This window comes from Neomonachus schauinslandi, chromosome X (assembly GCF_002201575.2).
Source record: "Neomonachus schauinslandi chromosome X, ASM220157v2, whole genome shotgun sequence".
Taxonomy (NCBI): domain Eukaryota; kingdom Metazoa; phylum Chordata; class Mammalia; order Carnivora; family Phocidae; genus Neomonachus; species Neomonachus schauinslandi.
In genome coordinates, this window is record NC_058419.1 from 109,288,772 (window position 1) to 109,301,181 (window position 12,410).

General features: G+C 34.9%; 1 protein-coding gene across 4 annotated transcripts in view; it reads right to left on the minus strand.

Annotated features, from left to right (window-relative positions):
* Positions 1–12,410, minus strand: part of CNKSR2 (connector enhancer of kinase suppressor of Ras 2) — a 273,654-nt gene that overhangs the window by 187,679 nt on the left and 73,565 nt on the right. The window lies entirely within an intron of this gene.

A 12,410-nucleotide genomic window follows, 5' to 3' on the forward strand; every position in this document is an offset into this window, starting at 1 on the left:
TTAGTTCTTAATATTTATTGGTTCTTTGGTACTTATAAGGTCTCTTCACTACATCTAAAATAAAACAAAGGAGTACTTTAGGCAAAGACAATATTTTAGTTTACTTTCAAATGAAGATTCTGAATACAGCATCTTCTTGAAATATTCACAATTCAGAGTTAGTAATGATAGCTAACACTTACTGAGGACTTACTATGTGCCAGGTACTGTTCTAAATGCTTTACATGTAATAAATTATTTTCACAAAAACGCTTGTGTAGTACGTGCTATTATTATTCCCATTTTACAGATGAGAATGCTGAGACACAAAAAGGTTAAGTGACAACTAGTAAGTGGGAAGAGCTGGTATTCAAACCAAGGAAGTCTGAGCCCAACGCCACAGATTTAAACACTGATATACTGCCTCTATGAACTTACTTACTAGGTTTTATCTTGTACTAAACCAATTATTTATGTCACTTCACATCCTTTTTCAAATAAGGTGGTACATAAATAATAAATATATTCTGGCTTAAGGTTCATATTTACAAGGTTGTCAGAGACAAATAGCAATCTTTTTTATTACCAAGTGTTTTGTCACCAAATGAATTCACAGTGACTTGCCATTACTTTTTATTCACTCTCACCTGTGAATGCCCATCAGGTTTTGTAAGGCCGAAGCTTATAGGATTTGGGAGGCCCAGTTTAATGAAAAGAAAATCACTAATATAAAAGAAGGCATGGAGGTCAAAATTTAGTGAAATTATTGAATCCTTAGTGCTTTAGACCTCCTATTTGATATCTCTTCAGGCAATTTACTAAGAATGCTTATATGGAACTACTTCCCGGTTATAAATAATTTGTTTCTTCTAGGAAACTCTACAACTCAAGCACCTCCCACTCTCACATGGGTCCATAGAAGAGATATCCTTTATCGGTTACATTTTTTAAACCAATTTTTCACTTATGTATTTTTGATGTTGGCCATTCTGTTAGCTATGTAATTTGAATTTCCCCCAAATATTTTTTAATGTTTTATTTTAATCACCTATTGCTCATCATGACACGTGTACTCCTTAATCCCCATCACCTATTTCACCCATACCCCACCCACCTCTCCTTTGGTAACCATCACTTTGTTCTCTATAGTTGAGTCTGTTCCTTGCTTTGTCACTTTTTTCCCCCTTTGCTCATTTGTTTTGTTTCTTAAATTCCACATGAGTGAAATCATATGGGATTAGTTTTTCTCTGACTTCTTTCACTTAGCATTAGATCCTCTAGGTCCATACGTGTTGTTGAAAATGACAAAATTTCATGCTTATTATGGTGGAATAATAATCAATTGTATATAAATACCACTTCTCCTTTATCCATTCATCTATCCGTGGACACTTCAGTTGCTTCCGTATTTTAGTTATTGTAAGTGCTGCAATAAACATAGGGGTGCCTCTATCTTTTTGAATTAGTGTTTTCATATTTTTGGGTAAATAACCAGCAGTGGAACTACTGGATCCTACAGTAATTGTATTTTTAATTTTTTTTTTAAAGATTTTATTTATTTATTTGAGAGAGAGAGAATGAGAGAGAGCACACGAGAGGGGGAGGGTCAGAGGGAGAAGCAGACTCCCTGCCGAGCAGGGAGCCCGATGCGGGACTCGATCCAGGGACTCCAGGATCATGACCTGAGCCGAAGGCAGTTGCTTAACCAACTGAGCCACCCAGGCGCCCCTGTATTTTTAATTTTTTGAGGAATCTCCATACTGTGTCCCACAGTGGCTGCACCAGTTTGCGTTCCCACCAACAGTGCCTGAGTGTTCCTTTTTCTCCACATCCTCACCAACACCTGTTGTTTCTTGTGTTGTGTGTTGTTGATCTTAGCCATTCTAACAGGTATGACGTGATATCTCATTGTAGTTTTGATCTGCATTTCTTTGATGATCAGTGATGATGAGCATCTTTTCATGTGTCTGTTGGCCATCTGGATGTCTTCTTTGGAAAAATGTCTCTTCATGTCTTCTGCCCATTTTTTAATCGGATTATTTGTTTTCTGAGTGTTGAGTTTTATAAGTTCTTTATATATTTTGGATACTAACCCTTTATCAGATACGTCATTTGCAAATATCTTCTCCCATTCTGTAAGTTGCCTTTTAGTTTTATTGTTTCCTTCACTGTGAGGAAGCTTTTTATTTTGATGTAGTCCCAATAGTTTATTTTTGCTTTGGTTTCCCTTGCCTCAGGCGACATATTTAGAAAAAAGTTGCTATGGTCAATGTCAGAGAAATTACTGCCTATGCTCTTTTCTCGGATTTTTATGGTTTCAGATCTCACATTTAGGTCTTTAATCCCTCCAAGGTGTTTTATTTATATTTATGTTATATATTACCTATATCTAATAGTTATCTGTATTTCTTGAATGGGTTTCTAATCGGTAATGATGCTGAACATCTTCATGTGCATATTTCCTATCCATATATATACTCTTCAGTGGAATGTCTCCCCATGCCCTTTGCCCATTTGCTGTTTGGATTTTTGGTATTCCTACTATTGAGTTTAGAGAGTTCCTAACACATTTTGTATGCAAGTTCTTTGTTGAACAGGTGAACTGTAATATTTCCTCTCAAGTCTGTGGCTTGTCTTTCCATCCTCTTAACAGGATCTTTAGCATACCAGGTTTTTAATTTTTATGAGGTCAAACTTGATAATTTTTTCTGGATTATACCTTTAGTCCTATATCTCAGAAAATCTTCACCTGACGGTAAGTCATATTTTCTTATGAAAGTTTTATAGTTTTATGTTTTACCTTTAGATCTGTGGACCATCTTTGAGTCAATTTTTATATACGGTGTGAGGCCTGGGTCGAGTTTCACTTTCTCCCCTATGCCTATCCAAGTTCTCCAAAACCATTTGTTGAAAGGCCATCCATTCTCCACTGTCAAAAATCAGCTAACCAGACCTATAAAGGAATAGTCTGGACTCTCTCGGTGTTTATCCAGTCACCAACACCAGTTTTGATGACAATAGTTATGTAACACTTAAAACTGAGTAATTTCTTTTTCAAAATTGATGAACGATTCTAGGTTGTTTTTTTCTTGCTTTAAAATTTTTTTTTAAAGATTTTATTTATTTATTTGACAGAGAGAGAAATAGTGAGAACAGGAACACAAGCAGGGGGAGTGGGAGAGGGAGAAGCAGGCTTTCTGTGGAGCAGGGGGCCTGATGCAGGGCTCGATCCCAGGACCCTGGGATCATGACCTGAGCTGAAGGCAGACGCTTAACGACTGAGCCACCCAGGCACAGCTTTTTTTTTTTTTTGCTTTTAAATATAAACTTAAAATCATACAGTCTGTGGCTACAAAAAAAATCCTGCTGGAATTTTTATATGAATTTCATGATACCTGTAGGGAGACATGAGAACTGACATTTTTACTGAAGCTTCCAATCCATGAACACAGTATACAGTATGTATCTCCATTTCTTTATATCTTGTTTGATATCCTATATCAGTGTTTTATAGTTTTCACATACTGATCCTGTAGATATTTTGCTAAATTTATGTGTAGGCAACTCACTACTTTTGAAGCAACTGTAAATTGTACCACGTTTTTAATTTTGGTTTCTAGTTATTCATTGTTTAGGAATATAATTTTTGTGTGTGGACTTTGTATCCTACAACCTTGCTATTTACTTATTAGTTCTAACAAATGTTTTGTAGATAGCTTGGAATTTTCTAACCAAGGAGATATATATATATATATATATATAATCTGCAAATAGGGGAAGTTTTTTTTTTCATTCTAATCTCTAGGTCTTTTATTTCCTTTTCTTGCCTAATGTACTAGATGTGACTCCCAATAGATTATTAAATAGGAGTGGTGAGAGCAGAAAGTATTACCCTATTCCCAGTCTCAGGAGGAAAGCTTTCAGTATTTCATAATGGAAGTGTAAGTTTAGCTGTTGCATTTTATATATGCTTTATATCAAGTTAAGGTATTACCAGTCTGTTCCTACCTTGCTGAGAATTTTTCTAATGAATGTGTATAGGATTCTACCAAATGCTCTTTATACATTAACTGTTATGATCATATGATTTCCATTCTTTAACCCATTGATGTGGTGGATTACACTGATTTTTTTTAAAGATTTTTAAAATTTATTTGACACAGAGAGACACAGCGAGAAAGGGAACAAGCAGGGGGAGTGGGAGAGGGAGAAGCAGGCTTCCCGCGGAGCAGGGAGCCCGATGCGGCACTTGATCCTGGGACCCTGGGATCATGACCCGAGCCGAAGGCAGACGCTTAATGACTAAGCCACCCAGGCGCCCCTACATTGATTTATTTAAGGCAGCATTGCACACCTGGAATAAATCCTACTTAGTCATGGTATATAATTTTATTTATATATGGTTGGATTTGGTCTACCAATATTTTGTGGAGGATTTTAACATGTAAGTTAAAAAGTTAACATAAGTTCATAAGATACTGGTTGACAGTTTTCTTTTTTTTGTACTGTTTTCATTGAGTATTGGGATTAGGATCATAATCATCTCATAAAATGAGATGGGAAGAATTACCTACTCATCTACCTTCTGGAACATTGTGTGAATTGGTGTTATTTCCTCTTTAAACATATAGTAGAATTCACCAAGGAAATCACCTGGGCCTGGACCTTTTATACCGCACCACAAAAGGTTTCTAAGTACAATTCAAATTCTTTAATACTCAGAGGATTATTCAGAATATCTATTTTATCTTAGGTAAATTTTGGTTTGTGTTTTTCAAGGAATTGGAATTGGTCAATTTCATCTAAGCTGTCAAATTTATGAGGCAGTATTAGTAGTATTCCTTCATGTTCCTTTTATTTTGATCAACTTCTCCACTGTGTTTCTGCTTTCAGCTTCAATGATTTTTAATCCTTTGTCATTATTACCATGTTCCACTTGCTTTAGGTTTATTTCGTTCTTATTTTTCTATTTTCTTTTATTGTAAGAATACTTATCACAAGATTTATCCTCTTTACAAAACCTTAAGTGTACAAGACGGTATTGTTAACTACAGGTACAGTATTAACTACAGGTTAACTACAGGTACAATATTTTATAGCAGACTTCTAGAACTTTTTCATCTTGCTTAACTGAAAATTTATACACATTGATTAGCTATTATTTTCCTATTTTCTTAAGATGGAAGCTTAGTTGATTGATGAGATCTTTTTTTATGATATAAGCATTCAGTGCTATAAATTTTCCTTTTATCACTGTTTGCGTGCCACAAAAATTATGATTTGTTCTCTTCTCATTCTGTTTAATATATTTTTTACTTCTCTTGAGTCTTACTCTTTTAACCATGGATTACATGGAAATGTGTTGTTTGATTTCTAGTTTGATTCCATTATGGTTAAAAATACACTCTAACTCGGGGTGCCTGGGTGGCTCAGTCGTTAAGCGTCTGCCTTCAGCTCAGGTCATGATCCCAGGGTCCTGGGATCGAGCCCCGCATCAGGCTCCTTGCTCTGAGGGAAGCCTGCTTCTCTCTCTACCACTCCCTTGCTTGTGTTCCTGCTCTCGCTATCTCTCGCTCTGTCAAATGAATAAATAAAATCTTAAAAAAAAATACACTCTAACTGGATTTTAATTCTTTCAAATGTGTCAAAGTATGCTTTATGATGCAGATGTGGTCTATCTTGGTGAATGTTTCAATGGGCACTTGAAAAGAATTTGTATTCTGCTTTTGTTGGATGAAGTACTCTAAAAATGTCAATTATATAATGTTGTTTAGTGGTGGTATTCAGTTCTTCTAATCCTTGCTGACTTTATGTCTGGTAGTTTTATCAATATCAAGAGAGTGGATATGAAGTATCCAATTATAACTGTGGATCTGTTTTTTCTTCTTGTTCCATCAGTTTTTACTTCAGAGCTCTGACTTTTGGTACATACATCTTATCAGCAATTTTTGTGTCCTCCCTTTTGAAATGTCTATGTGCTCATCCATTATATTTTGGTATTTTTAAAATACGAAGGTAATATTCACATAGTACAGATTAACACTCTGCTTCTCATATGTTTGTTGCAAGTATTTATTTTTCCAAGTTTGTCATCTGTCTTATACTTTGTCACATTTTTCAGTTCTATGTATTGAAAGTCAATTGGGATATTCATTTGTATTTTATTCCATATTTTTAATACTTAAGTCTTTCTACATCTAGCAATCATTTTTTGTCTATATTTTCTCATGGGTTTATTTTACACTTAAATAAAAGATATACTTAAAATTTTTTAGTAAACAACAGGTAGTGTTCTATCATTATTTTCCAAAGGTTTTACCAGGTGTCCCGATACTATTTATTAAATGACCCTTTTTTTCTCCAGTGTTTTTAACGTATTGTTTTCTAAATAATTCTATATGCCATAGCCTATTATAGGCTGTCTTCCACTAATCTACATTCCAAAACTCAGTGTATTTATCACCATAATTTACTAAAACAGACATTAAGAATTCAAATAAAGTTAATTGGAAAAAATATGTAATTAATTAATCTATGTTCTCATTTTTAAAAAGTTAACCTCTTTGTGAGGAACCAGCTTTAAAAAATCTATTCTTATGGAAGTTTTCTAAAACTGGATTGTAGAGATGTTGCATAGGTGTATCTAAATTTACTAAAACTCATTAAACTGTACACCTAAAATGGGTGAATTTTATAGAATGTAAATTAGGCCTCAATAAAACTATTTTTAAAAAAGATGTAAAATATAAACACTTCTAAGACAAATCGTTTTTAAAAAGTAACTAAAGGCCATTTTTGCTGCACTGAAGCATAAAAATTGGCATTTTAATTAAGAATTCAACATGCTTCTGGCAAGAGTAGAAAGAGTTTAGGTTCCTAGGTTTGAAAAGGTCAAAGTCTGTTAACAAAATCTAAAAACTTCATTCAAAAGTAATAAGACGAAATATAGCATTATTTTTCCCATAAATTTGATCTTCAAAATATATAAAAGGAAAAATCTATTTGATGACTGAATGTCTATAGCAAACTGAATTCTAAGGCATGTTTTCCACTTTCCTGATCATTCATATTTCAAGTAAGACAAGTTTCTAGCTCAAGATTAAATGTCAAGAAAACTGGGGGGAAAACTCTAAACATACATCAAAGAAAACACTGATTTTTCTCTTGTAGTGAATTCCCCTAAAGTTTTTATTTTATTTTATTTTATTTTATTTTATTTTATTTTTTTAAAGATTTTATTTATTTGACAGAGAGAGACACAGCGAGAGAGGGAACACAAGCAGGGGGAGTGGGAGAGGGAGAAGCAGGCTTCCCGCCGAGCAGGGAGCCCGATGTGGGGCTCGATCCCAGGACCCTGGGATCATGACCTGAGCCGAAGGCAGACGCTTAACGACTGAGCCACCCAGGCGCCCCAAGTTTTTATTTTAAAGGCAGATCATGTATAACCATACTAAAGAACACTTACCCTGAAGATATTAATGTTTGGTATGATTATTTTGGCTATACACATATGTAAATAAATGAAGATCAACAGACAGGGTTCCAATCTTTGTGAGTTACCAAAGATGATTACTCAATCATGACTTAATGATCATCTAGATAAAGAAATAGATCTCTGTAGAGTGCATGAGCACAACCAGTTCATAAACAAAACAAAAAAAAGAGAAGGCTACTTACAAAAAAGAACACAGTGACTCCAAGTAAAGGAAATTAAATTCATGGCAGGAAAGCTTTCTGATGCCAGCAAGTTTAAAAAAAAAAATCCTTGGCTCATCAATAAACGGCCATTACAGGAACTATCCTATTTAGATCTTAAAAATTAAGCAACTGTTCCTCTTAAGTCACCATATGGATAATAAAGTGCTTATAACTCTTTAGAGTGCAAAGGTTTATGACCCTATAAGAAAGTATTCTTTTGTATGTTCTTTTCAAACAAAAGTATTACATTTATGGAAAAGTTATTAATGGTTCAGAAATGCTAAACAAATTAGAAGCCAATAAGGAAAGCTAAAAAGCTAAGAAGTTAATAAGGATATCTGGAATGCCTTACTATTTCTCAGGTTGGCACTGCTGAGCCTGAGCGCAGTCCATGCACAGTGGCAGTTCTAACATTAGTGCTTATCTCTGCAACAAGAGGTGCCAAGTGAGAGCAGTGAGCATGTGAGAGGAAAGAAGACCAAGCAACAATGGACAACAGTATCTGGTAGCGTCTGAGGTAGGTTGGTTTTTGCAATTTTTTTCCTGGTATACAATTAGTTTTTGTCCTATAGTTTACCATCATGGAAGAAGAAATCAGTTCAACCATTTTTTTGGATAAGGCAAAAGATTTCAAAGAAAATATTTTTGCCTTGTCACTTTACTCTTGTGCCTTAAACATTTAAAAGGTTTTCAATGACATAAAAAGATATCTCCTTGATCTCTTCAAAACAGAACAGCCTTGAAAGGTATTTTAGAAATAATTAGAATTAGGTGTTAATGCTAAAAAATGAGAGGAAATAATGAACTTTCACTATAAGTAACAAAATGAACTTTTTCTATAAATAATACTTATGAACATTGTTAATGATGTTACCATACAACGTGATATATACAGTGATCTGTAAACCTCCAAGTATAGATTGACTTGGCAAAGCCACATAAAACCGCAGGAAAGATGAGGTGTGAAGAACAGCAGGATGTAGGTTAAAAATAGACAAGTAAACCATGCATTGAAAATAAACAGTAAAGCTACCAAATGTAATTCATCTCTGAAGCTTTTCCTCTGGGAAAGTCTGCTACTTCATTCAAGTAAATATTTAAAATGGGAGAACAAAAAAGCAATTTTGTTACCCTTAGATTTTGTATGACTTAAGAAATGTAAAGAGCTGTTTTTTTTTTTATTATGTTCAGTTAGCCATCATATAGTACGTCATTAGTTTTTGATGTAGTGTTCAACGATTCATTAGTTGTGTATACCAACCTGTGCTCATCACATCACATGCCCTCCTTAATACCCATCACCTGGCTGCCCCAAACCCCCACCCCCTCCCTTCTGACTCTCAGTTTGTTTCCTGGAGTCCAGAGTCTCTCATGGTTGGTCTCCCTCTCTGATTTCTTCCCCTTCAGTTTTCCCTCCCTTCCCCTATGGTCCTCTGTGCTATTCCTTATGTTCCACATATGAGTGTCAGATGCCCCTCAACAGATGACTGGTTTTTGAAAATGAATTTTATTTGAATGAAAGCTCCACTCAAATTGAAGGTTTTGTGAATTGTAAACATTTCCCCCCTAACTTTTAAGTCTCAAACATTCAAAAGGTTGGGGCGCCTGGGTGGCTCAGTTGGTTAAGCGACTGCCTTCGGCTCAGGTCATGATCCTGGAGTCCTGGGATCGGGTCCGCATCAGGCTCCCTGCTCAGCGGGGAGTCTGCTTCTCTCTCTGACCCTACCCCCTCTCATGTGCTCTCTCTCCCTCTCTCTCATTCTCGCTCTCTCAAATAAATAAATAAAATCTTTGAAAAAAAAAAACATTCAAAAGGTTTTTACTTTTTTTTTGAGAGAGAGAGAGATAGAGCACGTGCGTGCGAGCAGGGGTGGTGGCAGAGGGAGAGAGGGAAAGAGAGAGAATCTTAATTAGGCCTCATGCCCAGAGCAGAGTCCCATGCAGGGCTCAATCTCAACCCTGAGTAATCACCAGAGCCGAAATTAAAAGTCAGATGCTTGACTGACTGAGCCACCCAGGAGCCCCAAAAGGTTTTCAGTGATATTAAAAGATATCTCATTGATGCCTTCAAAGTAGAATGCTAACTAAATTTTCTATAAATAAAAATTCTATATAGTGATTTTTAAGTATCCAGGCCAAAACCAGAAAAGTGACACTCTTGTTTAGCACTTGAAGAGAAATACCAAAATGAAAATAAATGTTTATATATGCTGCATTCCTAAGAATAAGTTCCTCAAAATATTTAATTATTAGTCAATATTTGAAAGGAGATGTAGCATGCTAGACAAATGACTTTAGGCAAGTTACTTACTGTTTCATATGTAAAATGGGGATGATACCTGCTTTATGAGAATTTAGTGAGTTGATACATATGAAGCATCTAGTTCAGTATCTACAACTAAATTAAAGGTTTTCACCTATTCTTTCTTTTCCTTTCTTCCCTTTCAAGTGACATAAAATAAAAATTGCAATAAACCCATATCATATTTGCTATGCATGCAAGTTCTCCCCAAAATGCAATAGAAAATTTAATGCCAAAATATTTATCACTGTTTCTTTAAATTAAAATAAATCTACACCTACAGATCAAAATATTAAGAATTTTTGGTCAATGTCATTTCTATGGAACTTTTATAATTAAGTACCTAAGTTCTTCAAAACAAACAAAAATAAACAAGACAGGACACATTCTTACCTTTTATAATGAAAGCATAAAGAGATTAGTTTTCCTCTTACACTGTTGGTGGGAATGCAAGTTGGTACAGCCATTTGGAAAACAGTGTAGAGGTTCCTCAAAAAATTAAAAATAGAGCTACCCTATGACCCAGCAATTGCACTCCTGGGTATTTACCCGAAAGACACAGATGTAGTGAAAAGAAGGGCCATATGCACCCCAATGTTCATAGCAGCAATGTCCACAATAGCCAAACTGTGGAAAGAGCCGAGATGCCCTTCAACAGACGAATGGATAAAGATGTGGTCCATATATACAATGTACCATCTCAGCCATCAGAAAGGATGAATACCCAACTTTTACATCAACATGGATGGGACTGGAGGAGATTATGCTAAGTGAAATAAGTCAAGCAGAGAAAGTCAATTATCATATGGTTTCACTTATTTGTGGAACATAAGGAATAGCATGGAGGACATTAGGAGAAGGAAGGGAAAAATGAATGGGGGAGAAATCGGAGGGAGAGATGAACCATGAGAGACTATGGACTCTGAGAAACAGACAGGGTTTTAGAGGGGAGGGGGGAGGGGGGATTGGTAGCCTGGTGATGGGTATTAAGGAGGGCACGTACTGCATGGAGCAGTGGGTGTTATATGAAAACAGTGGATCGTGGATCACTACATCAAAAACTAATGATGTATTGTATGGTGACTAACATAACATAATAAAATTTAAAAAATAAAAAAAAAGAGATTAGTTTTGTTCTAGAACTTAAAAAAACTAAATTTATTTAGAGAAGAGGTAGAGAGTTAAATAATGATTCTACAAGTAACTAACAAATGTTGTTAGTGTTCATCCTTTGATATTATTTAGAAGGAAATAAGTTGGATATATTCCTCATATGGCTTTGGTGAACAAAGTCAATTATTATAGAGTATTAGTGCTTAGAAGAGAACTTCAAATTCTGCAGGTTTTACATCCTATTCTAAAAAGAAAATAAAAACAAAAGTTAAGGTTCAAGATTACCCAGGACTAAGAGGCAGAGCTGAAATTCAACTCTTTCTCAGCCTTCTGCTCCTTTGCACTATTTCATGATGCATTTTGGCCAGGATTCACAATAATGACCATGGAGAACACTGCTCTTTTGGCTATTCTAACAATGATTAATGTGTTTTGTTTTCTGTGTAGCTTGTAGGACACAATGAAACAAGAGGACATATGAAGTGTTGTCTTGTGTTCTTGCTGCTACCTAGAAAACATTTTTTTTCTTTGAAAAGAATAAAAATATAACTTAAATACACACCCACTAATAATCTCTGATAAAAGTCTGGGTTACTGTCAGGAAAACAAACAGCCTAAACATTTTACCTTGCATAGTTACAGAAAAAGTCCTATTATATTTAAATTGATTTCAGGACCTTCTAAAATTTATATTAGCCAAGGAACAGTTAAGATATTCATATAATCTGTGGCAGAGGAGGAAGCAAAGTTAAACTCCCAAATATAGAAGTAGTATTCATCATTAACCTCTCTTTCCTATCACCACTAAAAGATTAAGAATCTATGAAAAAGGGAAGTTAACATTACACAAACTGTTCTGAACTACAAACAATTTCAGAAAAAAATTTCTTCAAAGAGGAATTCTCACTTACCTTTAATTCATAACCAACTCATGCATTCCAGTTTTCATGACTTCTAAATAAAATCACTAACCTGTTGCTAGTACGGTCACATATATCCTGATTCCCTCATTCACTACACACTTTCAGTCCTCAACCTACCTAATCACTCAGCAGCATTTGATCCTACTCACCACTTCCTTTCCCCCCTAAAACTCTTTACTCCCATCTTAAATGTTCTCAGAAAAAAAGGTAATTATATGAGGTGATGGATGTATTAGCTAACCTTACTGTGGTAATCATTTCACAATATATATGTGTATCAAATCATCATGCTTACACCTTAAACTTACATAGTTATTTGTCAATTACAGCTCAATAAAGTTGGAAAAAATAAAATACTCAAATCTCAAAAACAAAACAAAACAAAACAAAACCAA